Here is a 27,500-nt window from a genome sequence, read left to right as displayed (position 1 = left end):
TCGAGTACCGCAGAAGCGGCCAGACAATTTTGAGTTCTGCCGTCTACAAAGTTATTTCAACATGATTTAATATTTTGTTTTGGGGCAACAATTAACCCATTACTGCCAAATAGAGATGCAACACTTTAAATCGCATATTAAAAAGTAACAGGGTTAAATTACACCACACTTTTTCATACACTTTTCTATGGGTGGGTTGTTGTGATTTAGGGTTATTAATCATGTATTTTGGGGCCAAACATCCATCAAGTCAGAAGTCTATGTAGTCCACAATTGTATGAATTAAAAGCGGAGGGCCCTCACCTTGATAAAGGCTGCTGCGTTCAGCCAAAATCTTGGTACAATATGGCTAATTAAACTTCAATGAAGGAAAGTCCTCGGTGCCCTCTTCTTCTAATTCATAACAGAATATTGCATGGGCCTTACAAGGGAGCCCTTTTGAGAACCGAGCATTGGCAACTGCACATAAAAACTGTTCGAGGAGTACATAGAAGAAAACCCACTTTTCTGCTCCCACAATTGTTAGAGACCATGCCAAAAATTCTAAGAGGATGAAACTGTTACACACACAGTATAAAACGTGGAATATAAACATTTAATAACACTAAAAGTGTGCCCTGGTCCATCCCCACAGCTTAATTCCTTAAGCTTTTTCTGTAAGTGGAGACCATTTATGTTCTAAATGCACACACCATGGCACTAGTGCGAGTGGTTTCATTTGCAGGAAAGTCAGCTATAGGTAGGAGGGCATGCATTCCATTTGAACCATTAAATACACAACAGAAACATGAACCTGGTACTTATAAAGTGGAGCTAAAATGAAGTGGAAAACAGTAATCTTGTTGCCTCAACCAGTAGAAACATTTTCCTACACACACACACACACACACACACACACACACACACACACACACACACACACACACACACACACACACACACACACACACACACACACACACACACACACACACACACACACACACACACTTTCAACCAAGCAAACTCAGAAGCACCCTGAATTATTCTGTTCGCTGTTCTATAGTTTCTGCACTTTTCCACAAACTTTTTTTTTTTTTTTTTTTTTTTAAGATCGAGGATTAAGCCGTAAACAAAGGAGTGACAGCTATTTGGGAGAGCTAAACAGAATTCACAAATAATTTATACATATACACAAATAAAAATAAACACATTTGTTGTGTATGACTGTACATACACATACATATAGATGGATTGAAAGATACAAGAAACTTTCCCCCTTTGTAACAAAAACATTTATCCTATGTGCTAAAGCTTGCGATAGCACATGACCTCTGACAAACAGTGTTCTGAGTAATTTTAATGCTACTTTGGATTTAACTTGACTAACTGGTAGCAATTGAGCACATCTTTTTTTTTTTGTGGCAGCAGTTATCTAAAACGCTACAATAACAGCATCAGAAGTAGAATGGTGGAAGATTGGTTTTCCATTGTACTGCTGAACTGGCATAATGCCCACTTTAAAAGCAATTCGCTGCTCATCACTAAAAATCTGGCAGACACGACACTAAATGCTGTGAGGGAGCACAAAAAATACAAATAAAAACGGGGGGAGGGGTGTGTTGGGGAGAGGAATAAAAGGTGCAGCCTGCTCCAAACATTGAGCACCGATGCGCGTACGCGCCCCCCCCACACACGATGTAAACGGTTACAGAAATTAGTAAAATATTAATACAAAAAAAAAAAATAGCTTTGAACTGCATGTTGAATAGTAATAGGCTAAACTTAATCTGTTCTACAGATGATTTTGCCAACAGGCTTGCATTAGGCGCAGAACTACTACACAAAAGCAAAATATATATTTACATTCCACTATTGTTCTGGTGCAGTGAAAACCTATTCCCTTCCGCCAATCACTTGTCAAACACATCAGCTACGTTTTATTTACCAGCAAATGTAATGAGTAAATATGTGATAATAAAACGCTTCTTTTGCATGGACAGCTACAGTTTCTTTCCTCGCTAAATACAGGTAATGATTTAGACAGCCTTCAGAAAGTCTTTTTACTGTCAATGAAACTAATTCTATTCCCCTTTCCATGTGGGGGTGAAAAAACAAACAAAATATAGGGTCTTCACAAATGAAAATTTAAATTCAAATTCTGATTCTAGTGTAGTGTGACAACACCTGTATTTATAATTTTACTGTCAGGTACTGTAGCCGGTAGTGTTTAACAATAGCGTAAAGTAGGAAAGTAATTGGGATTTGTCTGTAACATGCCAGATGACGACACTGGACGCTTTGCTGTGCTGCAGTAAATTTGTCTTGTTGGTAAAACCTTGGCTTAAAGCCAGACAGGATTTATAAAAACTAAAAAAAAAAACCCAGCAACATCAGGTCACAAACCAGCATTACAAGATGTGACATTACTGTATATGATGCAACCACAAGCAGCGGTATGCACTTAAGCCTAAGGTCCCACTGCACCCGCCGGCCTTGCGTCCAGACGGCGTGCACGGCGCTTCACCGGGATCTGCAGGCAGCTGTTTTTAGGCGCGGGGTGTGTGGCGAAAATGGGTTGGGTGGGCGTGGCCACGACAGGGGGCTTGTGTGTTATTTTCCTCAAACCCGGTTATGATTCTCCAAGAGCACACCTCACAACTCAACACCCTAACTTAACTTCCTCAAAAGATAATCAATAGTTTAAGAGCTACAGTATGCCAGCAAAGTGATGTATGCATGGAAAATCAGAAGGAAACTTGGACAACATGGATCCACCCCCCTGCCGGCGATCTCCCTTCTTCATTAGCTCCCTGGCGCACCACGTGACGCGTCGCCACACGGGAACACCATCCTGTTGTAGCCCTTGCTGGTTGACGCGTCACAGTACGCAGTGAGCGAGGAGGGAGCAGGGACAGCCAGGAAGAAGGTAAGGAGCTTGTGGGAGGCGCGTGCCCAGTCACGCGCCACCGACTGCAGCAGTGACTTGGCCTTAGGCCGAGGCCCTGCTGCCTAAGTCAGTGCGCCCGCACTGCATGCAAGCGGTGTGTGGAGAGGCAATTGACCGCTACCTGCGGCCCGTAGGGAGCGGGCGTGATTTGAGCGGAGGACTGCAACGGGTGTCTCCCGGGCTGCAAGAGGGTGCAGCGAGCCCCCCACACATGCCCTCTGCTGTTCCCCCCCTCGGTCGGTCCGTCCGTCCCCCGGTCCCCCCCCCCCCCACACAAATATACACACATGCATACATACACACAAACTTCCCACCCCCACCCCTACCTTTTGGAGGTGGGGGAAGCTCGGACACTCCAGCCCAGGCGCTGATAGGCTCATCCGCGCACCACGTGACGCATCACAGCTCAGGATCGCAATCCTCTTGCATCCCCTGGCGGCTGACGCGTCACAGCGCGTAGTGAGCCTCGTCGGAAAGGAGGCAGCGGGGACAGACAGGCATGAGGTATGGGGCGTCCACAGCGGGTCCTCAGCTTTAGGCTGCTAGGAGAGCAGAGGTGAAGTCTCACACATCATCACATTCTTTTATTACAGAGTACAAAAACGTACAACAAAAAATAACTGCAACCTGAACATTTTAGGGCAACAAAACAAAGCCACAATATAAAAATAGCAAACATGTCGAAGGGGGCCACAAGTTGTCCACCACTAGGCTACCCTACTTGATAGCGATTGCTATAAATGACATCGTGCCCAACTCTAAATTTCTCCTTTTAACGATGCAAAAATATCTAAAAATAAAATAGAACCACAGACAAAGTAAGGCAGAGGCCTGCATGGGCCGTAGGATACAGGTGAAAGAGGCAGTGCACTGCCTAAAAAGCAGGAGCCGGCTCACGGCTGCATAAAAACAGCTTTATTCCATAAGTGGATCAAACATGACCCCCAAGAGCAACCTATTAGGGAAGCTATATTATATACAGTTTATATTGGAGTGGTCCTAGCGGAGATTTTATATATTTAAAGGGACTTTTTCATGTCTGATGCACCGGTTACCTACATTCTGCATGGGCCGTAGCCCACATAAGGGCTGTTGTGCCTGCGAGCTGGCTCTCCTCCCCCTCCCCACGAGGGCTGCAGGATTCGCGCACACGAGCGCCAAGAGGGGGAGAGGTGGGAGGGTACTCGGGCGGGCTATTTAAACCCTACAGGAGCTGCTCACTGATTTAGTTTTCTCTCTCCCTGCAGGTTCCTGTGATTCCCTGATCCAGATCCCTAGCAGCATCATAGAGCAGCCCAGCAGAACCTAGCCTCCTGCATTGGATCACCGGACCTACCGCCTGGCAGCACCAGGGAAGCAGTGGCCGGAGCAGCAGCCCTTGAGAAGCAGCACGGCAGGCTAGCTCCGACCCCCAGCCTCGGTATGGTGCCTGCACTCTGCAGCCGGCTTCTCTGGCTGTGCAGGGACGTGCAGGTTGCTCTCCCCCCCTCATAGCAGAACAGAACCCCCCCCCCTGCTGCCCAGGTCCCCCCCTCCCCTGATCCCCGCTGTCCTCTCCCCCCCATGCTGCCCACACCATCCCCTCTCCTGCTGACCAGACCACCCCCCTATGGCTGGACTGAGCTTCCCCACACTGTCTACCATCCCACCCACTGCCGCTGGGGAGTTACACCCCCCCGCCGCGTTTCCCCTGCGCCTTATGCCCATGCGTCTTCCCCAACCCCCCTGCATACACCCGCACCTTACACGCACTACGCGCCATACACACCTGCACCATACACACCCGCTCCTGCGCCTCACGCATCGCCTCTGCACCCTGTGCACCCACGCCTCACGCTGGCTACGGGGTGGCCCTCGGTCACTCCCATTGTCCCGGGCGGCCCCCCGGCAGATGGGCCGGTACCAAGGGCACTGGGAAGCGTCGCCGTTCGGGGAGCAGCAGCAACAGCCGGGCAGCAAACAAAAGATCCAGGACCGGTCATCAGGGTGTCCAAGCCGCAGGATCAGGTGAGCATGATAATGCAGTGGTGGGAAATGATGAGGATGATGTTGATGTTAGTGATGTGGGGTCGGTGAGTCCCAAGGGTCAGACAGTGACGATAGTGAGAGCGCAAGGACGAGCACTGATTCAGACGCAAGCAGCAGCGCAGACAGCGACGAGACCCCAGGGGTAAAGCGCATAAGGAAGCAGGTAGAAGCGTTGAGCAAGGCTGCAAAGCGGAGTATGACATTTAAGGCAAAATGCAAATCGCGTAAGGACAAGGGGGCGCTTTCCGCCCACAGAGGGGAGAATTCGTTCGCGGTCGAGACTAGCTTTCTGTACACACACCTGCCCAGGAGAACTCAGAGAGATATAGGTAAAAGTAAGTATGTGGATATGTTTAAGCTGTCGGTAATGGGGCGAGTAGAGGAAGCGCGCGCGGGAGGCGGGCGAGAAAGTGCAGGTTGCGAGGAGTAATGCGAACTGGATTCTGGGTTTTATCGTGTTCGGGGACTGTTTCCTTTCAAAGCATCCAAAACAATTGCATAATGTTATGAAATACCTGAATGTGATACAGACCATACATGATGAACATGGGGGGTAAGCGTGGCGAGATTATGACGAGCTGAGGAGAAACGCGTTGAGTGTATCCAATACCAAGAGGGAGGCTGACTGCAGCGCGACCTGTTTTTGTCCATCCGCTGTACCCGTCCTCTGATGTCATCTGGGAATTCCGCCGGAACAGAAGCAGACTGAGAGCGGGACAAGCTGAGAGAGCAAACTGAGTATACCGCTCCAACCACTAGGCTCCTATTTGCTGGCGTGGATCATTTATGATCAAATTGCTGTTAAACAACTGACACCATGTGAGTGCGTTTTACCATATTTTAATATAAAGTCTTTTATTCTCTGATCGCACTATGGTCGGTTCTCTTGTTTTATCTCTGCATTACGGTGATTACCTATATGGAGAAGTCTGGCACGACGCCATAAAGATACCTTTACACACACTATGCAAGTGAGAAATTTGTGAGTACACAATTCACCAGGATTTGAAGAAAATAAACACTTTAACTGAAAGCGCAGACATATTGCACTACATTTTATGTGTTTTGTCTTTCCATATATCTGCGCTCCCCAAAGCACCTGGATCTCTAACATGTATTCACAGCGGGAAAGGCAGGCGCAGTGCGGGAAGTCTGGCTGATAGGTCATTCTTTCATTTAATGGGCCCGGGAGCGGGCAGAGATCACGCTGGGTTTGCATCTTGGAATTCCACAAGAGAATGAAAATACGATGGCAGGGTAAGAGAGGAATGTGCTGGAGAGATTTGGTGCAGACTACCACAAGTGCGCTGGCAGTTTATGCAAGGATGCTCCACGTGATACTGATTCACCTGGGCGGGAATGAGATGGTGTCCACCAAGTCTTTAGACTTAATCCTCCAGATACACACAGACAGTGCCAGATTTAAAGCCCTCTGGAGTGACACAGTCGTTATTTGGTCAGAAATGATACCTCGGCGGGTATGGAGGGGGGCGCAGTTGGGTGGGCATCGAGAAGGCAAGGCGAGAAGTTAACAGACATCCGTAAGATCATCCTCTCTTGTGGGGGGCTAACTGTGAAACATGGGGAATTCGAGGACAGGGGGCATACTTGGCACAGGAGTGACGGGGTGCACCTAACGGACGAGGGCCTCAATATTTTTATTAATAACATGCTCAGGCCTTTGAAAGCGATCAGCAGTCAGGGTGTAGGGTCAGCTTGGGGTGTGGGGCGCGTCCCCAAAAGTGGCGGAACTGTCAGGCCAGTAATCGTAGGGACACCGCGAATACCCGAAATGGAGCTCCATCCGATGCGGAGGGGCCGCCAGGTAACGGTCCCCCCTGAAAAGATTGTGCGGGCTGGAGGCGCCGACGCAGGCGCTGTACCCCTGGCACCAATCTTAGGCAGCTGGGCTCTATCCTATGCGGGTAGGCCCAGGCGGCTCTGATAAGGGACCTAGGGTGAGTGGATGATGGGGCCGTGGAGAGTGTCTCTCCTGGTGGACTGTAGATTAGGACGGGTGGAGGAGAGCTCCCCCCGCCGGAAGATACCGAGAATAGGGATGACAAAGGACTAAGATTATGGCTGACAGTTATTTTCAAGTATTGTTAAAAGAATAAAGCTGTGACCAATTTTTACTTCCACAAAGCTGTATCGTCTTAGTTTGTTAGGTGGGGTGTAAGTAATCCACGCGGTAGGTAGGCACACTAAGCCTTTAATGCAAGAAACAAGAAATCTGCTATTGAAAGAAAATGGTTGGTCACTTCTAGTGTTTGAAATATACCCAATGAACCCACCCAGAGGATGGAAAGCTTGTAACATTTCAACTACTTGCTGGTCCAATAAAAGGCAGCATACCACCTACTCCCTCTCCCTTCTTTGTTACTACATGGAAGAAAGGACTACCCACCGTTCTTTGCCTAAATCTGGACAGTGAAATTAAGGCACACATATATTGTTTACCGTCTTTAAAAATGGTCTGCAAAACAAGCTCTCAAGTAACAAAATACTTTTACAATGGGACAAAAAAAGTGTCATTGTAATTCTCTTATGTTAATCTGGTATGAAAAAGTCAACTAACCTGGCTGGATTTTTACCATGAGCTACGCTGCTTGCTTTTAAGGGTCTTAGACAAGGCTGCATGATAAACCTTAATGGTTTTGAACCTCACTACATTGCAGGGCAATATACTGCAGACTGTTAATTGACAGTTACAGGAAGACATGCAAAGTTAAAACTGTGTAGAAGGATCGTTATGACCGGCATCTGCATGGAGAGCACAGTATGACTTTCACCGCTGGTACATGAATTTGGAAGCTATCATCCCCATTATGGGAGGGGCCAGAGGAAGTGCTTACAGGAAACTGCCAGGTGAGCATATTGAAAATGGGCAAACACTCTTTGAAATGATATTAATCTAAGGGGGTTATTCCTTATTGGGGAGTTTCTGTGTTAGTGTTCCATTATGCACTATAGTAGTTTAATGAATAACCCCTCACAGTATTGAACTGTTGGAAATCCTACTGACAGGAAACCCCATTGAGTCAGATATTTAAGAGAAAGGTATCTTTTGAAGACTGCAGATGAAGATGTATATGGATCACAAGTAGACGTATATAAATATGTGAGCGTAATGCACGGCTACCCATTATATACTATTCTCACTCTGCATAATAAAATCCTTGTCACTTTGGAGCTGCTGCTGCTGCAAATTTGGCATTTGGTACCAGAAATGGAGGAGCTATTTGGAAATGAAGCATGAAAGGGAAGCACAATTATTTGGATAGATGTCACATATTTACTCATTGAAGATGATGGGCCAATATTACAGCATATTAACATATCAGGGAACGACATCAGCAAGAGACATCATGCATTGCATATAGTTCACTTTACCACATAAATCAACCAACATTGCTCCATCAGACTTAAATGCACACGTATAAGTTGATAGACGTCAGAGGTTAAGTGAAACCTTAAACAACCCACTTATAAATATATATAAAAATGGAACGTTTAGAGATGATTTCTGCTGTCAAGACGCATTTTCCTCCTCTAAACTTATAAACACATGATAATTCCAAAGCACATAAACTTGGCTCCCACCACTTCAACTGTGAACATACCCATCTTTTTCATTATAGCAAAGACTAAGAGGGGGGGGGGGGCAGGGAGAGAGAGAGAGAAGGAAAGGAACAATATAGCAAATGGCAGTGATGTTTTAGTTTATACTAGGTATGGTAACACACAAACTGTCAAAACTATGGAGTGAAAAAAGCTGTTATCAAGCAACTGTCAAGTGAGCCCCTTTGAGATTTGGAAATCTTGTGTTTATTGTAACTATTGCATATAACACAAAAGAAAGAACGACCCTCTTTTTTTTCTCCTTTTACAGTTAAATATCATGCACACACATCCCGGCTCCTCTCTTTATACTTAGAATTATGTTCCAAATAGGATTCTAAAATTGACAGGGTTGTTTTGCGAATTTAACAGGTTCTTTTGTGCAGCCATAGTTCAAATTTAAACTCAAGGTTTACTTCGCTGGACGGTGGCAACTGCATGAATAGGTTATGAATAATATTTGTCCCAGCACAAAGAAATTATTTCTAATGTGTACAAACGCCAGACAAAAACACAGCACTAGCCAAAAAAGTGGCACACTTTTGAATGTAGTTATTGTACATTGTGCCACCCGTGCGCCCGTAATTTGCAGCTATTATTTCAGAGAATTAGAGATTTAAATATAATGCAAGATAAACCGCTACGAAATATCCCTGTACACTCTAAGAGGAGCACTGCCATTTGTTAGCTACAGACTAATTGACATTTTCACAATCCCCTTAAATGCATATTACTTGATGTTTTGCTTTTGTTATTTTGTATATTGAACAATGTTTGCATATATCTATATTTAATTGCTAGGAAAGCCACTGCAGAATGGTAGTCCACTAAACCGCATTTGAGGCCATAACACTCCAATAACACAACTAGCAGTAATCATTTATATGGGGTATTTTGGGAGTTAAACAAAAGCAACAACTGCCTACTTCCATTTAACAAAGTTTTACAAGGTTATGTTGTTTATAATAAAGGAAGAGACCACACTACAACAGAATGAAAGTAGCCATTTTTCTGAGATGCTGGACACTGTGATGTTTCCAAAGGCAAAAAACCCACGCATGTATGTGCAACTATTTATATAGCGCTAAAACAGTGTATACAGCGATTTACATTACAATATAAGGTAAATAAATTACAAACAATGGGGATAAGCCCAACAACATGTAAATGCTGGCAAATGGCAGAAGGAGAGCCCCGAAAAGCTTACAATCTAAGTGGTATGTTTGGAGTCTTACAGACACAGTAGGAGTAAAAGTGCATCCAAACTGCGGTAAAGGACATCTGGAGTTTGTAGTAAAGGCGTAGAAAATGTTATGAGATGCTTCTTTTAAGAGGTGAATTTTCAGCTAGGCTTTGAATGTGAACAGTGTAGGTGCATGGCAAATAAGAGCCGTCCATAGGTAGGGAGAGATTAGTGAAAAGTTTTAAGACAGGAGAGGGCTGTAGAGGTAAAAGGTGCAAAGATGAGACAACCTTGGGTTGAGCATAAGAGTACTGTAATGAGAGTTCAGAGTTAAGCTACATGGAGGTGCAGAATGGTAGAGCTTTAAAATGAGAATTTTGTAGTATATACAGAAATTAGTAGGCAGAGAGTTCAGGTGGTTAGAAGCAGATCCGCCATCAAGAAGAGCAGAAGATGATTCGAGCAGCAGCATTTTGAATGGACTGTAAAGGAGAGAAGTGTGAGGCAGGGAGGCCCGATAAAAGAATGTTGCATTAATCAGTACAGGAGAGAACAAGAGAAGCATTAGTGTTTAAGTCGCAGTGGAAGGAAAGGGATGAGTCAAATTAAACCATGGGCAGCGTGATTGCAAGACAAGGTGGATAAAATTGTTGTTTTTTTTTACATTAATAGAGAATGGAACAATGGGGCCTGGTTTTGGGAGAGAATAGGAGGAGCTGTTTTAGCCATGTTAAACTTAAGGAGATGAAGGGCCATATAGGTTGAGATTGCTGATCGGCACTCAAATTTGTGACTGCACTACATGTGTAAGGTCAGGTGTACATAAATAAAGTTGCATTTTATTAGCAAACAGATGATTGCTGAATCCAAAAGAGTCAATTAGGCCACCCAACAAGAGAATATAGAGAAAACTAAGGGACCTGAAACCAAGCCTTGAGATATACCTAAAGAATGTTCCATAGAGGTCGAGGACGAGTTGGCATAAGAGATACTGAAGGAACGATGACAGAGGTAGGATTAATACAATGAGAGGGCAGTGAAACAAATTCCAAGAGTCAAAGCAGGACAGAATACATTTGTAGTGAAAGAAATCAGCAAGTGTGTGATTTCCTTCTGAGGTGTTCAGCGGAACGAGTGCCAGAACGCAGAAAGTGTGACTGTGTTTAGCCAGGGTTGTGGGTTAGAGTGCTGTTGTTATCAGCGTACAGGAAGAGTATAATGATCAAGCGAGGAGACAAGTACAATTTTGTAAATTGCGACATGGCTGTTTGGGTCTGTGGTAGTATAGAAAGCTTAGATTTTAGGCTGGATTCCAAGGACTGAGAAGGTCAATGGAATGCAGTTTGTGAGTATAGCAAGGAAAGACTACAGGTTGAGTGTCACAGGAGAACAGAGTATTACACTGGTATCGCAAGCACCAGACAGCACCAGGAGGGTAAATAAAAAGGTTTATTTCAGCCGGAGCCAACAGGTAGCAACATAAATGCAAAAAATAAATAAATCACAGCTCACCAAGACAGGGGGTTACTAGGGACTCATAGCTCACTAGGTGCTGCCGAAGTGAGCTTACCCAGGACGCCCCCACGACCCGTCCATCTGAGGGTATCCAAGTTACTCGGGATTGCCGCTTCTCGGTCACAATTCGTACTAAAGTCAGTCTCCAGTCACAAAGACATACAAAGTACAGCTGTGGAACTCTGATACATATCGGCTTACATAGAACCCCGGCCTCCATCTGAAATCATGAAAAAGCAGGTGCCGACAAATCAGCGAAGAGATTGTCTTCACTGAGCCAGAGACCAAGGGCTTGCCCGAGACGGACCAATCAGGACTGGGGGATGGTATAGTGCTGTAGGACAGCCCCAAGTGGCAGGGCCTAATGGAAAGGGAAATACAAACTGGTCAATAAGGAACAAGCCAACATGGCTAGGACCCAGGCATCGCTCCTGGTTTCAGCTCCTCACCACCTGCAGGGAGAGATGTCTCACTGCAGGGAAGGGGACAATACTCAAGCTTTGTTGTGTGTACTCTTCAAGCAGGTGGGCACGTTCCAGGCCAAATCCCTTTTGTATCTACACTGCACATGGCCATCTACTACCAATAGTCCTTGGATTCATTGTGTGCTAGCCTCTCTAAGTGAGTTACGGGCCCAGCAATCCCACAAAATACACACTGTAAGCACAAGATTGATAATAAACTGGCTGTTACAGATGGCTAACAAAATGTCATAACAGGAATGGCGCCATATTTGGCTGCACTCAGATGGCCATTTTGACCCGATAAATGGGTCACCGTCTTGACAAGTGGGGGCAACCAGTGGGCTTAACATTTAATATAGTGTCAGGTTGACCCGAAATGTCACAGTAAAACAGGGAAAATGAGAAGTTTAAGGTTAGAGAGCAGGAAAGGAGAAATTAAGGAAATCGAGAAATCGCATAAGGCATAGTTTTTCTTAAGGACGAGGTCAAGGAAATGTATGTCCTTGTGGGATATCAATGACAAAAAAAATACTTTGTTGCCTACTTACAGTTGCGACATTATGTGACTTGCTTGATGAGGGAACATCCATCCCAACTAGAACATACCTTGGAGTCAGGTTTGAGAGATCCATTCAAACGGGATACCACCTCTAAACTCTATACTGCCCTTGTGGAGACTTGTACGGTGGGTCTCTGGAACCCCTTTAGGCCTCAATTATACCAAAAACTGCAGAGCTGCAAAGCGATCCGGTGATGTCATCGTAGCTGTGCTACAAGTGCACATGCAGAAGAGATTTGTAGCGCTACTGCAGGGAGACATGGACAGTTCTTCACTTCCTGGTTTGTTGCAGATGCACTTTGATTGGCCATGCAAATCACGTGATGCGGCCATAGTGTGAAAAACAAAATCTCAAATCTCCTTAAGAGAATCGTTCTGCAGTACGTAGCGACTCTTACGTTGTGCTTGGTATGTGCACTCTTCATGGTTTGGTTTTATTTGTTTTTCATGCACGCTACATCACCGGATCGCTTTAAAGCTCTGCCTTTTTTGGAATAATGGCGGACTTCCCCGATCTGACAGATCAAGAAGTCCTGATCAGAGGCTATGGGATTGTTCGTTCCATTAGTTTAGGTGCCAATTAGAGGGAACTGCAGATTAAGATATTGAACCGGGCATTCCTCAACCCAGCACAAATGCCAACACAATTCTCTAAAAGGGTGTAGAAAGTGCAGCGGGAACGGTGCCAATCTCTCCCATTGCCTGTGGTACTTCAGAAAAATAAAGGCATTATGGTATAAAGCCTTAAGGTTTTTAAACAAGCTGCTAAATGGAAACCTTTCTTGGACACACTGCCACCCAACACATATAAAGAGGTTATGAGCCCCTTTAGATATTCAGACTGGGTGTCGACAGCACTGCTACACAGGTTTTAGGATAGATTAAAGGAACTATAGGGCGTTGCGAGTCTGCGGCGAGATGTGAGGACCTGCGGAGTGTTTTCTTACCTTTCTTTTCTCTCTCCCTCCACCCCCATCATCATTGTAATTTTTATCATTTATAGTTCAACATTTGGGAAGAAATAGAAAATGCTGCTAGTTTATGGTTGCTTGAATGTTCACTATGATTTGCGCATTTTATTCTATAACCATGCTCACAGAGACAGACAGACAGACAGACAGACAGACACACATACCCTAATACTCCAATTTACGGAAATGGTTTAATACTCTGGTCCAGTTCAATCTGAAAGATTATATTTTCCATAGATATGCAGGACAATTGGACACTACTGGAGAATACACTGGATCAAACCAGTGCTGCTTTTCCGACCGTGGATAAATTCTGAAACGTCTGAAAGCATTGGCCATCGGTAAAGCAATAACGGTCTAGACATAATAACCAGTTTTACAAAGTTCAGGGAAAAAGGAAAGATATATAGAAATACAACCCCAACATATTACTAAATTGAGTTAGCATTATCAGTGGTAAAAATATGCTCTATTTCCCATTATTTATGAAGCCCTGTTCTTTTCTTTCCTACCAATTACATCCCCTATCATTTTCCAAATCTACAAACTGTTTTCAATCAGCAGATTTCTTTATTATAGTGTGCAGCATGCTTGTTACTGCCTCCTTTCCTATATTGAATCCTTGATTGGACAAGCGGTTTTGAATTTAACATGGACTGTGATTGCACATATCAAATAAATTAAAGCTGGCAATCTCCCCTTTGAGACTCTCCTTTAGATGTAGTAGTGCTGAAGAACAACCTGAATGTATTTGCTTAGGGGCAAATGAAAGGGGAAGAAATGTAGACATGGAAACTCTCATTTACTGAAGTTTGAGGACTTCTCACCTGTTCAATATTCCGTGGCTGTAGAATTTCTGTGGCTACAATCACTACTAGCAAATTAGGGTTTGTTTAAAAAAATAAAAAAATAAAATTCAACTTCATTTTGGCCCAATCTGTAGACTTGATGTTAAGAGGGGAAGAATTAAATCGGAAGAACCAAGAACAATTGAGACTACACTGTAAAAAGAATTACTGGGGGATATTACACAGTTTGAGTCTTTAACCGGCTGTAATCAGCAATGTGGACTTCCGGAGTCACCCAAAATATTCTAGAAAGGAAGTTGAAATGCAATTAAGTGAAGGCTCTTCAATTTAAAATATCTATAGCTTTGGGTAAATATTTAAAGAAGTGCAAGATGTATTTAAGTGCTTTCTAAATGTAGGTCCAATAAACCGTGTACAGCACCACTAAGCATGAAATGTATGATATTGTTATGAGGATTCATGGTTGGATAAAATTATAATGCAGCAATTTCAATAATTCTTGCTTCAATTCTAAGTGACTGCTTGTAATTAACCCTGACCGGTCACTAAATGTTTATTTTGCCCAGGCAATAGTTACTGTCACTAATGTAACAATATATATATATATATATATATATATATATATATATATATATATATATATATATATATATATATACACAGTGGTTGACAAATCACCAAAAAATCTACTCGCCACTGGTTCATATAGACAGGTGCTAGTCTCAAATAATAGAAATACAACTTTTTGTATTACCATTCTCTCGTGCGGTAAAGAAAGACTGCACTCGGTTCAGTAATCATGAAAATCTGTATTGGGCATCTGAATAGAAAAGATAAATCACCCAATCCGACATTTCGGTCCTGGAATAGCACCCCCTTGAGAAAGGTATATATATTAATTAATATGCAGGGATCAACACAAATGCACTTGAGCGAGTGAATTTTGGCCGCTGTAAAGTCTTATTCCCGGCAGGGTTCGGCGTTTCCCGGCATTCTCTTGCATCTCTCCCTCGAACTCCAGTGTCTGCCCCTGCAACTCGTGTGAAAATGGCTGCAATGGCAAATGACGTCACATTGTTATGGCAACGCGGCAGCCATTTTCACACGAGCTGCAGGGGGAGCCACTGGAGTTTGAGGGAGTGATGCAGGAGAATGTCGTGAGACGCCGCACCACCCCGCCGGCGGCAAGACTCGCCAGTGGGGCAAGTGAGAGGGATGAGAGAGGGAGGGGGCGAGTGGCTTTTTTTCTAATTTTTCAAGCCCTGTTAATATGTATAACTAGGGTGGAGGCTGAGTCCATGCCCCCTGGACCCGAATGAGAATATTCAGTCTGCAAAGCATCAGGCATGCGGCTGGACAAGTTGTTTATAAATAAAAGTATTTTATAGGCAGGGAACAAATGAATCGCATGCAGTGGCCATAATTGTCAGGAGAACACAGCCAACATACATACAGTATAACAAACCTCGCTGCGCAAATGTTCCAGTCACTTGTTCAGTCCTGGAGACCCACGTGCTAACTAAAAGGGCTATTTTAGGTGCCGGTACAGCGTTGGAGCTTGTGTAGTGTTTTGTAATTGAAATGGTTGCAGGCCTGTAACTTTACAATAGGTGTCGTACCCAGGGCACTTAGAAAGGATACTGATGTCTTTGTAGGAGCAATCTCGCAGCTGATTTCTGGCTTTATAACTCACAACGTTGAACCACATCTTGCACAGGTTCTCTCTTCTTGCCATCCTGATTTAAATTTTTTTTTTTTAAGGCTTTGCAACTTTACTCTCTTGTTGACCAGGCTCCTCCTCCCTCTCAGCTCCGTCTTCCCTGCCTGTGTATCTCCACACTCCCATTGCGATGACGTCAGCTCATCAGGGTCCAATGGGCTTGTTCATTTCTTCTGCCCTCAGCCTTTGGCCTAAATGTATGTCCATCAATACACTTGACACTGGTAGGCAGAGCAGGTTACCTCCTTACTATCAACGGGGTGCAGCATGTATACATAAATGTATACTAAGGGGTGTTACACAAAATTATTATTTTGTCTAAGTAAAAATCTATTGCATGAATTTGGGCACTATTGTGAAGCCTGCTGTCTACAAGCACTTCTAAATCTTTCTCCATCAAGGATTCACCTAATTTTTTCCCATTTAATTTGTAAGTTGCCTGTTTATTCTTGTTTCCCAAATGCATAAGCCTACTGCATTAAACCTCATCTACCATGTACCTGCCAAGATTCTAGTCTATTCAAGACCTTCTGGCGAGAAATGACAGCCGGCTCTGATTTTACTACCTTACACAATTTAGAGTCATCATCAAACATGCTCTATATGCCAACGTCAAGGTCATTAATAAATAAATGGCAAAGGTCCCTGTACTGATCTTTGCTCCACTCATAACTTTAGCCCAACCTGAAAATGTTCCATTTACGACAACTCTGCTGTCTATTCTTCAACCAGTTTTCAATCCAAGTGCAAATATTTTTACTGAGTCCAATGCTTTATTTTGTACACTAACCTCCTGTGTGGCACCGCATCAAAAGCCTTTGCAAAATCTAAGTAGACCACATCAACTGTATTATTCTGGTCTAGATTCCTTCTTTCCTCTTCAAAGAAACTAATAAGGTTAGTTTGGCACAACCTATCCTTCGTAAATCCATGCTGACTATTACTAATCATTTTGTTATCCATTAGGTACGCCTGAATTTTATCCCGTGCTAAATGTTCAAGTAGTTTCCCCACTACTGATGTCAGTTTTACAGGTCTGTAATTCCCTGGTTGTCATCTAGATCACTTTTTCAATATAGGCACCACGTCTGCTATACACAAATCTTAAAATACTGAGCTTGTGGAAATAGAATCCATGAATATTAAATGCAATGGTATTGCCATTACTGAATTTGGCACCAGACGACATATTTTGCACTTCTAATGGTTAATGTGGCATACATTTTTTTTAACATCATCAATGTATGCTTCAACACGTCTTAATGCATTGAGAACTGCTGAGGTGTAGTCAGAATGAAATCCTTTTTCATAATCTACGAATCCTAAACCGAATGGTAGATTGTATTCATTAGGTCGGGAAATCGCTTCTTGTACAGTACATCTTATACGTGGTCCAAAATGATGCCCAGAGGAGGGGGATCTGCCCTGCATCGGTCCGCTGGTGCCCCGAGGCCTCCGTCGGAGCGGGGGAAGTTGTGGCGGCCATCTTGGAATGGCTCCGCAAGTAACCAAGTGAACTACAACACCCAGAAGCCTCAGGGTGGAGATAGGCAACATGGGCCGTCCCAGCCAATTAATAGCGAGCAGCCATTTTGTGGATCCAGATCTCCTACGCGGGACTAGGAGCCAGCATGGTTAGTCATCATGGAGCCAGCAGAGAGAACGGATGTGTCCAGGGAGCAAGTAAGCCCCAGGACTTGGCCAGAACTTTGCCCCAAGGCCCCAGTTAGGCTCCGATCCCTATTAAGAGTAGTATTGTAGGGAAGACCCTAGATAGGGACTCTCCCTCTTAGAGATCCACAACCCGCGCCGTCGGACAGACGTCCACGAAGTGACCTGCGGCCTTCAGACGAGACCACCACCTGTAAGGCATGAGGGGACTTTTACAGACCTTGCATCGTGGGACCACAGATTCAGCTCTGCTAACAGAGGGGCCCCCTAATTCCCTGGTCATAGCCAGGGTGTGCACCACACACCTCATGCAGGGTCGCGCTACAATTACACACTTTGGGGTGGGAATTGTTCTGTGGACACCGGGGTTCAAGGTGCCCAGGGCAACCTCAGAACTTTGGGGGAACACACAGGGGTACTGTGTTATTGTATTGTGTGTACTGTTTTATTTGCCATACTGTGGGACCACGGTAAAGACGAGTTATAGAATATCTGGTGTGATATTGTTTATTGCCGAGTATATTATTTCCTATGAGGAGTAATCCCGCTTACGCTGGAATCCTCATAGGTGGAGGTGCTGCACCGCAAGATATAGCACTTCAGGCTTCCCAGAAGCCGAGGCTTTGGCTTCCTGTGCGCGTAATCGCCCGCGGTTTCCCATAGGCATAGCGAAAGGGGGTTACAGATGTATCCACTGATAGTTCACGCTTGCTCTGTAGGCCGGCCGAAGTCCAGGGTCTGTTGCAACCGATTAGGGAGCATCTTCATAAAAATCTTGTAAGTGAGTGAAAGTAGACTGATTGGTCTTTAGTTCTTGAGGTCTTGGTCAAAGCCATGCCCTACAGCAGGGGTGCGCAAACTGGGGGGCACAAGATTTTCCTTGGGGGGCACGGGTCGTTGCAGAGGTCCTGCGCTCTTCCCCAAGGCATTTAATTTAATGCCGGGTGATCACGCTAGGCCTCTGCAACTCTCAATTTACCGGGATTCAGTGTGGTGACGCGTTGCCATGGCAACAGCGTCAAATGACGCCGTGGGGTCACGGCGTGACGTCACTTGACCCTGCGGCGTCACGCTGGAAAACAAGGTATGGGGGCGCGAGCACTGCTGGAGGAGCAGGTAGTGGGCACGCAGCACCAATAGTTTGCGCACCCCTGCCCTGCAGTATAAGGTGTTTTAGGTTCCCTTTACCACCTACGGCATTAAACGTGATGCGTGACAAATGTTCACTACACCTACAGTCACTCATAGTAAAATATCACACAATACGATTTAGTCATTGTTTAGGCTTGAAGTGCATGTTATTTAAGAATTGAGACCAAAATTGTATACCGAAATGACCATAAACATTTATCATGGTAACCCGCACATTCACATTCTAGACTGAGTCATATTATTTCACAAATCAGATAGGCAACGTATTATACACCAATTACACGTGACCTTTGGAGTTTCTCAAGGTACCGTCACAATCATGCATAAAAATATAATCTTCTGTAATGTGCAAGTGTATAGAATTAAATGAGGCTTGCAATGTAATCAGTGTGGCTGCCAGCTTTAATTTCAATTTCAAATCACCATGAGCCAAAAGTGCCACATATAATTAGATCAGTTGTTCTTAAAATAAATAATGAATGAAAAAGCTGAAAAGGTGCAAGCTCACCTGTCAACATACACTGTATGGGAAGCTAAAAATAAAAAAGTTGTTGATGCGCTCTTTAAAAAAAAAAAATAATAATTTTTATTGTTCAAGTTTCCTCTTTTTTTCCTCTATCCAAAATCAAAGTTTGTGGAATTTTATTTAGATTTTGTTTTCAATTTGTAATGAAAGAATTAACTTGCACAAAGCATCGCAACATACATTTAAATGGCAACTAACATTAAACGGTGCAAAATAAATAAAATACAAAAAGAAATAAGGCAACAACCGCTCACTGAAGTCAATGCAAATGAACGTATTCAAGTTTACATATTGAATGTGCACAAAACTGTTTCTTACCTGCTGTGTGTAGTCTCATCAGGGTAACCACAGTGTGAACATTTGAGCCTGGTGTCATCATGATAAACCCCAATGTACCACTACGGGTCTGAAACAAAGATTTTGCGCGCTTTCAATATGCAAACTTTTATAAATTAATTTGCATTGACTTCAATGTGTGGTGGTTGCCTTTTTCTTTTACTATTTAAGTATTTGGACTTTATTTGTGAGGAAAATCCTCTCTACCACAGGCACCTGACGTGTGAATTTTTTGTTGGTGGAAAACAAATGCGATTGTTAAAATAACATTATTTGCGTTCAGAGGGGCGAACAGCAAACTCTATGTAGCACTGCTTCCCCCCTCCCCCGCCAGGGAGATTTTGCCTAAGCTACAGGTACGTGTGGACATAACAAATAAGATGCTGCCATGCGCTCAAAGGCAGGTGGATAGAAGTACTCCGTAGAATCCTTGAAGATCGACAGTGGGGGTGGGGGGGGGGGGGGGAGAGAAAGGGGGAGTGTGAACAAGTAACAGCAGTTACTAAGACATGTGAATGTGCTCACAAAATCTTTTTATTTGCTATATGCAATACAGTGGAGGTTTCTTGTTGCCTTTATCACTCACCATAACTTAAAACGTGATGGTAAACCCTACAGTTTTGAAAATGCAAAGTCAGCAGTATAACCAACTTCACACTGATGATACCCATTAAGGTTGAAACATGTCTGTGAATGGTTTCACTGGCTTTGCATCTGATTTCATGCTGTGCTTTTAAAGCTGTGTTAACCTCGAGCCTTAACTTATATGGGCTCCATGTAACAATGGTTATTCAGACAAAAGGTGACACATTGTGTGCTCATTTGCATGTAATTTCCCAGAATCCCTTGCTGCAGTGGAAGCACTGTATGCTGGGGATAATGGTGAAAGGCAGGGTTGCAGACCTGCCTAAGACATGTGAATGTGCTCACAAGTGATCTTTTTATTTGCTATAACGTGTACAGTAATATATATATATATAGATATATATGTGTGTGTGTGTGTGTGTGTGTGTGTGTGTGTGTGTGTGTGTGTGTGTGTGTGTATATATACAGTTGGGTCCGGAGATAATTGGACACTGACACAATTTTCATAATTTTGGCTCTGTACGCCACCACAATGGATTTGAAATGAAACAACCCAGATGCAATAGAAGTGCAGACTTTCAGCTTGAATTCAAGGGGTTGAACAAAAATATCGTATGAACCGTTTAGGAATTGCAACCATTTTCATACACAGTCTCCTTATTTCAGGGGCTCAAATGTAACTGGACAAATTAACACAATCATAAATAAAATGTTAATTTTTTTTTTTTTTATAACTTGAAGTTTATTGTTTTTTGTTTGCAGTACATGGTATTACAATAAATTCTTTTGCATTAAATGTTCATTTTTAATACTTTGTCGAGAATTCTTTGCAGGCAATGACTGCTTAAAGTCTGTAACGCATGGACATCACCAAACGCTGGGTTTCCTCCTTTGTGATGCTTTGCCAGGCCTTTACTGCAGCTGTCTTCAGTTGTTGTTTGTTCGTGGGTCTTTCTGCCTTAAGTTTTGTCGTCAGCAAGTGAAATGCATGCTCGATCGGGTTGAGATCAGGTGATTGACTCGGCCATTGCAGAATATTCCACTTCTTTGCCTTAAACAACTCCTGGGCTGCTTTCGCAGTATGTTTTGGGTCATTGTCCATCTGTAAAGTGAAGCGCCGTCCAATCAACGTCGCTGAATTTGGCTGAATCTGAGCAGACAATATATCCCTATACACTTCAGAATTCATCCGGCTGCTTCTGTCACATCATCAATAAACACTAGTGACCCAGTGCCATTGTAAGCCATGCATGCCCATGCCATCACACAGCCTTCTCCGTGTTTTACAGATGATGTGGTATGCTTCGGATCATGAGCCGTTCCAAGCCTTCTCCATACTTTTTTCTTCCCATCATTCTGGTACAGGTTGATCTTAGTTTCATCTGTCCAAAGAATGCTGTTCCAGAACTGGGCTGGCTTTTTTAGATATTGTTTGGCAAAGTCTAATCTGGCCTTTCTATTCTTGAGGCTTATGAATGGTTTGCACCTTGTGGTGAACCCTCTGTATTTGCTCTCGTGAAGTCTTCTCTTTATGGTAGACTTGGATAATGAAATGCCTACCTTCTGGAGTGTGTTCTTCACTTGGCAGGATGTTGTGAAGGGGTTATTCTTTACCATGGAAAGGATCCTACGATCATCCACCATTGTTGTCTTCCAGGCCTTTTTGTGTTGCAGAGTTCACCAGAGTGTTCTTTTTCTCTCAGAATGTACCAAAACTGTTGATTCGGACACTTCTAATGTTCCTGCTATCTCTCTGATGGATTTCCTTTTTTTTTTGTGCAGCCTAAGGATGCCCTGATTCCCTTGCATTGAGAGCTCCTTTGACCGCATGTTGTGGGTTCACAGCAACAGCTTCCAAATGTGAATGCCACACCTGGAATCAACTCCAGACCTTTTACCTGCTTAATTGATGATGAAATAACGAAGGAATTAGCCCACACCTGTCCATGAAACAGCTTTTGAGTCAATTGTCCAAATACTTTTGGTCCCTTGAAAAAGAGGGGGTTACATATGAAAGATGTAATTCCTAAACCCTTCCTCCAATTGGGATGTGAATACCCTCAAATTAAAGCTGATAGACTGCACTTTAAGCCTATAATCATTATTTAACTGTAACTTGAATTTATTTTGGTACACAGCCGAAATAACAAAACTTGTATCAGTGTCCAATTATTTCCGGACCTAACTATATATGTATATATGTGTGTGTGTGTGTGTGTGTAGCACCCTCCCCCCAAGGGAGATGTGGCAGCTACCTGGTGTTATGTGGTGCTAACCTGTAGGCATACAGTAGTCAAGAGTCTCCACTAGTGGTGTTTGGGAGTATTTACACACAACTCACAAAAGTACATAATCACAATATCGGAAAATACACACACAAATATACAAAACTATACAGCAAATGAGTAAAAGGGCAGACACCTGAACTCAACATTTCAGGGTACTAGAGGAGATCTGTTCTGTGTCAAACACTTCTCCTAGACCATCATTCCAGTGTTACATAAAGACCATTCGCGGATACCTTACTGACAGCCCTCTACTGTCATAATTACATGATATATGTATATAGTGCCTTTCTATTCCAAATTGTTAGTGCAGGAAAACATTTATGGGGCTCTGGACTGCAGGATACCCTGGTGAGAGGGAACAATATAATGGTTACTTATGATAGTACAGGTGAGGCAATGGGAGATAAAAGGATCGAAGCCAGATCACAGCATACTGAACCTGAGAAGCGAGAAAGGTTGCACAGGGCATAAATAGAAGGTAGAAACACTGGTTTAACACTTAGGTGCCATTATGCATCTTCATCAGGATTACAGAACGACAATTTATATAGACACTAATACACTCCGGAAACTAACAAATTCCAGTGCGTGATGGAATACAAACACCAAGAGGAGCATCCTTATGGATCAACTGTAAACACAACAAAATCCACTAAAGCTGAATAAACGGATTGTAATATACAGTCTATAGTTATTTGGAGAATATAATGCATGGTAAAAATCAGATAACACCACAAAGTTGAAACAACATACTGCAGCGATTCAAATTTTGTAAACTGCTTCTGCATGGAGATTCCAGTTTGTTGATTTAAATCGAATTCTACTAACAAAATGTGTCATTCTGTCTCCTGAAGCATAAACAAACACATTTTATATTGATAAAATGAGATGTGAAGACATGGCGATTTGAATAGTTTGTCCTGGGATACAATACAATGGCATTTAGAGCTCCACAGAGGTCAGGTGCAATATTAAACATCTAACATTTTACAACGAAAGAAACGACTTTTAGTCCTATTGTGTAAATAAAAGTAGTGCTGTGTCACTCATATTTGTATGTCTTGCTTTACTGCTCACTCATAGAGAAAATGTCTGTTTCGAGATAAGTGGAGATACTATGTTATGTTTTATGTCAAAATAATTACATAATTATATTCTCAGCTAAATTATTTAAGATGGGAAAACATTCTGATATGCATTTGACAGTTGGAATCTTGGCAGGCACAAATCAGCTTAACAATGAACTTCCATTAACGTTGCATAAATACGTGTATTTACTTCATTTAAAAACCATAAACGCATATATACATGCCACTGGTATAATTCCATATGTTAGTTAAAAGGTGGTCATTTGTAACATGAAACATTTTTGAACAATGCCTTTATTTCTAGCTTACCATATATTTATACTAATCCTATTTCTTTCCCCACTGATTTTCAACCAGTGCTTGCATGATCTTACCCAGAATCCTTTGCTTCTACGGAGTATGAATGTGTTGTAATGTGTGGATGCAGCATACAGTTGAGAAGGCTGTATATCTTATTCTATACAATTTAACCCTTTTAAACCTTTCAATAGCAGTATGACCAAGCATTTGAACTTGATGAGAAGTTGCAAGAAAGGGAGGTAATTAATTGCTTTAGGTCTCAAAAGGTGTTGCAAGAAGAAATTATTTTCCAGGTGAAACATTTCAAATGAAACTAGAAATAAAACAAAAATGTCCTCAATGTTTTTTTTTGTTTTTTTTGCAAATACTTCAATTTTTGTGAGATGGTACAATGCTCTTTTAGTTTAGTTGCAGGTTGTGTGCAGAACTCGTGTTGTCCATTAAAAGGTATCAGTCACAGCACACTTTAGGACAGACCTGTGAGGTTTCAAAAGCCCTGAACATTACAATTTCATACATTAAGAACACTCATGCTGGTTCACTGAAGTTATCACAGCCTGTAACAAATCTTTACTTCTAGTAGCCATATTGGTCCAGAAGTGCACAACACACCTTTATAATTTTTTTGTCTTTCCCCTCACAAAATTTAAAAGGTCTCTTTATCAATGTAAAGTAAAGTAAGTTTGGGCGCAATGCCCCGTTTTTGGTCTATTTCAAATATAACCGTGTTCGTTCCGTTTCTCATACGGCACATGGTTAAACAGAGAGGTTTATGTCACCTTAGACCTGGCAGAAGTTTTACCACCTCGTCGACTTAAAGGAAGGCAAAAACAAACAAAAAAAGGCTAGAAAAGGCTAGCTGGGTGTTGATCGTCAGTATCATCAATGACAATAACTCAGTCCCTTTCTCTTCTGTTATTGCAGTACTCGGAGTAATATTAAAAAGCTACAAAGGGTTATGGTCCAACCTCTTTTGGAGATATGGAGCTTAACTATTTTTGATCGGCAACATTTAACTTCGGCAAAGTTTGAAACACTTCATACTAATAACACTGGAAAGAATGGAAAAGCACAATGCACAATGAGTTATGGGAATTATCAACCCACATGTGGTTAGTTTTTTTTAGACTTTTAATCTTCAAAATGAGATAAATAATAGCATAACTATAGTAAAAAGACCTTAATTTACACAGAAAAAAGGGTAAGAGAACGAACAGCAAGATACAGCTGGGATATGTTACTGAAAAACCTTGGAAGCTAAATGTGATTTAAAAAGAAAAAAAACCCCATCAAATTAAGCCAGGCGAACATGAAAACAGAACTGAAGGGCATTAACAAGTATCCAAGGAATTATATCTCATGCTTTTAAATTTTTTAAATTATCACACGTCTGAAAAAATATCAAGTTTGTTAAATACCACAAAAAACAACATGGCATGCCAAAGTGATATTAACAGAATTTTAAGTTGGTACAAAATAAATTTAAGATGCTGCAATAGTCAAACAAAAACTCACCACCTCTTCCCCAAAACATATAGAAATTCTGCAAATGTGAATAAGAAAATAAAAAAAAAGTTATACAAAACTAAGCATCTGCAAAGGTTTTCGCTTAGCTACAGCATTATGTGAAATGCAAATATTTATAATTCACCAGGAGTCCTGCTAAATCTTCGACAGTAAAGGACTTATTTAAGATTTGAGTCATATACGGTGAAAGGAATGTGATCATCATTTAACATTTATATCACAAACAAACACTACATCAAAATGAATGGAAAGAATAAGGACTTAGCCGCTCAAAATTTCCTGGACTCAACTTGGCAAAAACAAATAAATAAATCACATCCAAACTTCTATGAAACAATGTTACCTGATAAGATTCTCAGCAGAAAAGTTAAAGCTCAGGGCTGAAATTATATTATCTATATATCTATCTATAAATACTCCACCAGAGTCGGGTGAAAGAGACAGCACTGCAAGGTTGAATATCAAAATGTGATCTTTATCGTCCAAAGCTCAGAAACCAACCTCTCTGTTACCTTACTCAGGGTAGTGTATGTGTGTATAATATACTGTGTGTATGTGTGTATGTGTGTATATATATATGGTGAGTAAAAAGTGACAAAAACCCTCCACAGCAAAGCAAATATGCAAATGTAAATACAACTGTATGCTCATCTGCATGTCTTAGGCAGGTCTACATGTGTGTGTGTGTGTATAACTATATATATATATATATATATATATATATATATATATATATATATATATATATATACATACACACACACACACACACACACACACACACACACACACACACACACACACACACACACGTAGACCTGCCTAAGACATGCAGATGAGCATACAGTTGTATTTACATTTGCATATTTGCTTTGCTGTGGAGGGTTTTTGTCACTTTTTACTCACCATAACTTAACTCAGTATGGTAAACCCCATCCTTTAGCTTCTTTGCATACCCAGTTAACCAACCCCACACTGATGAGACCCATTAAGGTCAAAACAGCTGTCTATGGGTGCCTTGGCCCTTTGGCTTAGATCAAGGCGATATGAATGCTCCTCTCGGCCTGCACAGCTATGACCAAATGCAGTACCATCCTATCTGGGGCTTCAGTAGGAAAGGTCTGTGGCAAGCATTTGGCCCTCTAGCTCATTGAGAGGTGGTGTCCAGACCCCGGACCACAGAACCCCTGAGCCTTCGGGCTAAGGGGGGATGGCATTCGAACAACCAGCCTTCGGGGCTGGGGTGCACCCGCACAACCCTCGAAAGAGGGGAGATGATGCGAACTCCCTTGCGGGCCTCGGGCCAGAGGGAGGAAGAGACGGATGTCCTGAATCCTAACGGAGGAAGGCATCAATGTCCCTGGAGACCTAGGCTTTCGGGCTGAAACCTTCAGGGAAACTGTGCACTGAGGGCGGGTCTGACTTTGGTTGGACAGTCCAAGGGCAAGCTCCCTATCCACTGAAGTGGACTGGGATCCGATGAGCGAGAGGGTATACCCTCTCGGGAGGATAAGAAAAAAAAAAAAAAAAAAGCTGTCTGTGGGTGGGTTTTCTGGGTATGCACCTTAACCCTGGTTGTGCTCAAAGCTGTGACCATGCAACAAGCTTAAGCCTATAGGGAACCATGTTAAAAATGTTTTTTGAAGCAAAAAGTGGCACTGAGTGCTCATTTGCATATCATTTCCCAGAATCCCTTGGTGCAGTGGAAGTGCTGTGTGATAATGCGGAAAGGCGGGGTTGCAGAACTGCCTAAGACATGCAGATGAGCATACAGTTGTATTCACACACACACACACACACACACACACACACACACACACACACACACACTATATATATATACTAGCTGAGAGACCCGGCGTTGCCCGGGATGTAATGTTCCGTTCCTCTCTCTCCTTCCCCCTCTCTCTGTTTGTCCCCCATTCACATCAATCCAGTCCCCCCCCTCCCTCCCTCCTTTACAGCTTCATGTAAGCGTGTGTGCGTCAGTCACTGTGTTGTTTGCTCGCGCGTCAGTGAGTCTGAGGCAGAAACACAAACACACCACAGACTGACTGACGCACACACAGTCAGTGTGTGCCTCAGTCAGTGTGTGCGTGCGTCAGTCAGGCTTTGTCGTGCGCGTCAGTCAGTGTGTGCGTGCGTGCGGCAGTCAGTCAGTGTGTGCGCGCGGGGCGTCAAAGGCAGGGGGGGCGTCAAAGGCAGGGGGGGGCGTCAAAGGGAGGGGG

At 43.0% G+C, this 27,500-nt stretch overlaps 1 protein-coding gene across 1 annotated transcript in view; it reads right to left on the bottom strand.

Annotated features, from left to right (window-relative positions):
* The window catches only part of LOC142490648 (DNA polymerase alpha catalytic subunit-like), a 203,279-nt gene that overhangs the window by 30,685 nt on the left and 145,094 nt on the right, over positions 1-27,500 (bottom strand). The gene's annotated exons all lie outside the window — the stretch shown is intronic.

Source organism: Ascaphus truei, chromosome 3 (assembly GCF_040206685.1).
Source record: "Ascaphus truei isolate aAscTru1 chromosome 3, aAscTru1.hap1, whole genome shotgun sequence".
NCBI lineage: Eukaryota > Metazoa > Chordata > Amphibia > Anura > Ascaphidae > Ascaphus > Ascaphus truei.
This window is presented reverse-complemented; position numbering and strand designations above follow the sequence as displayed.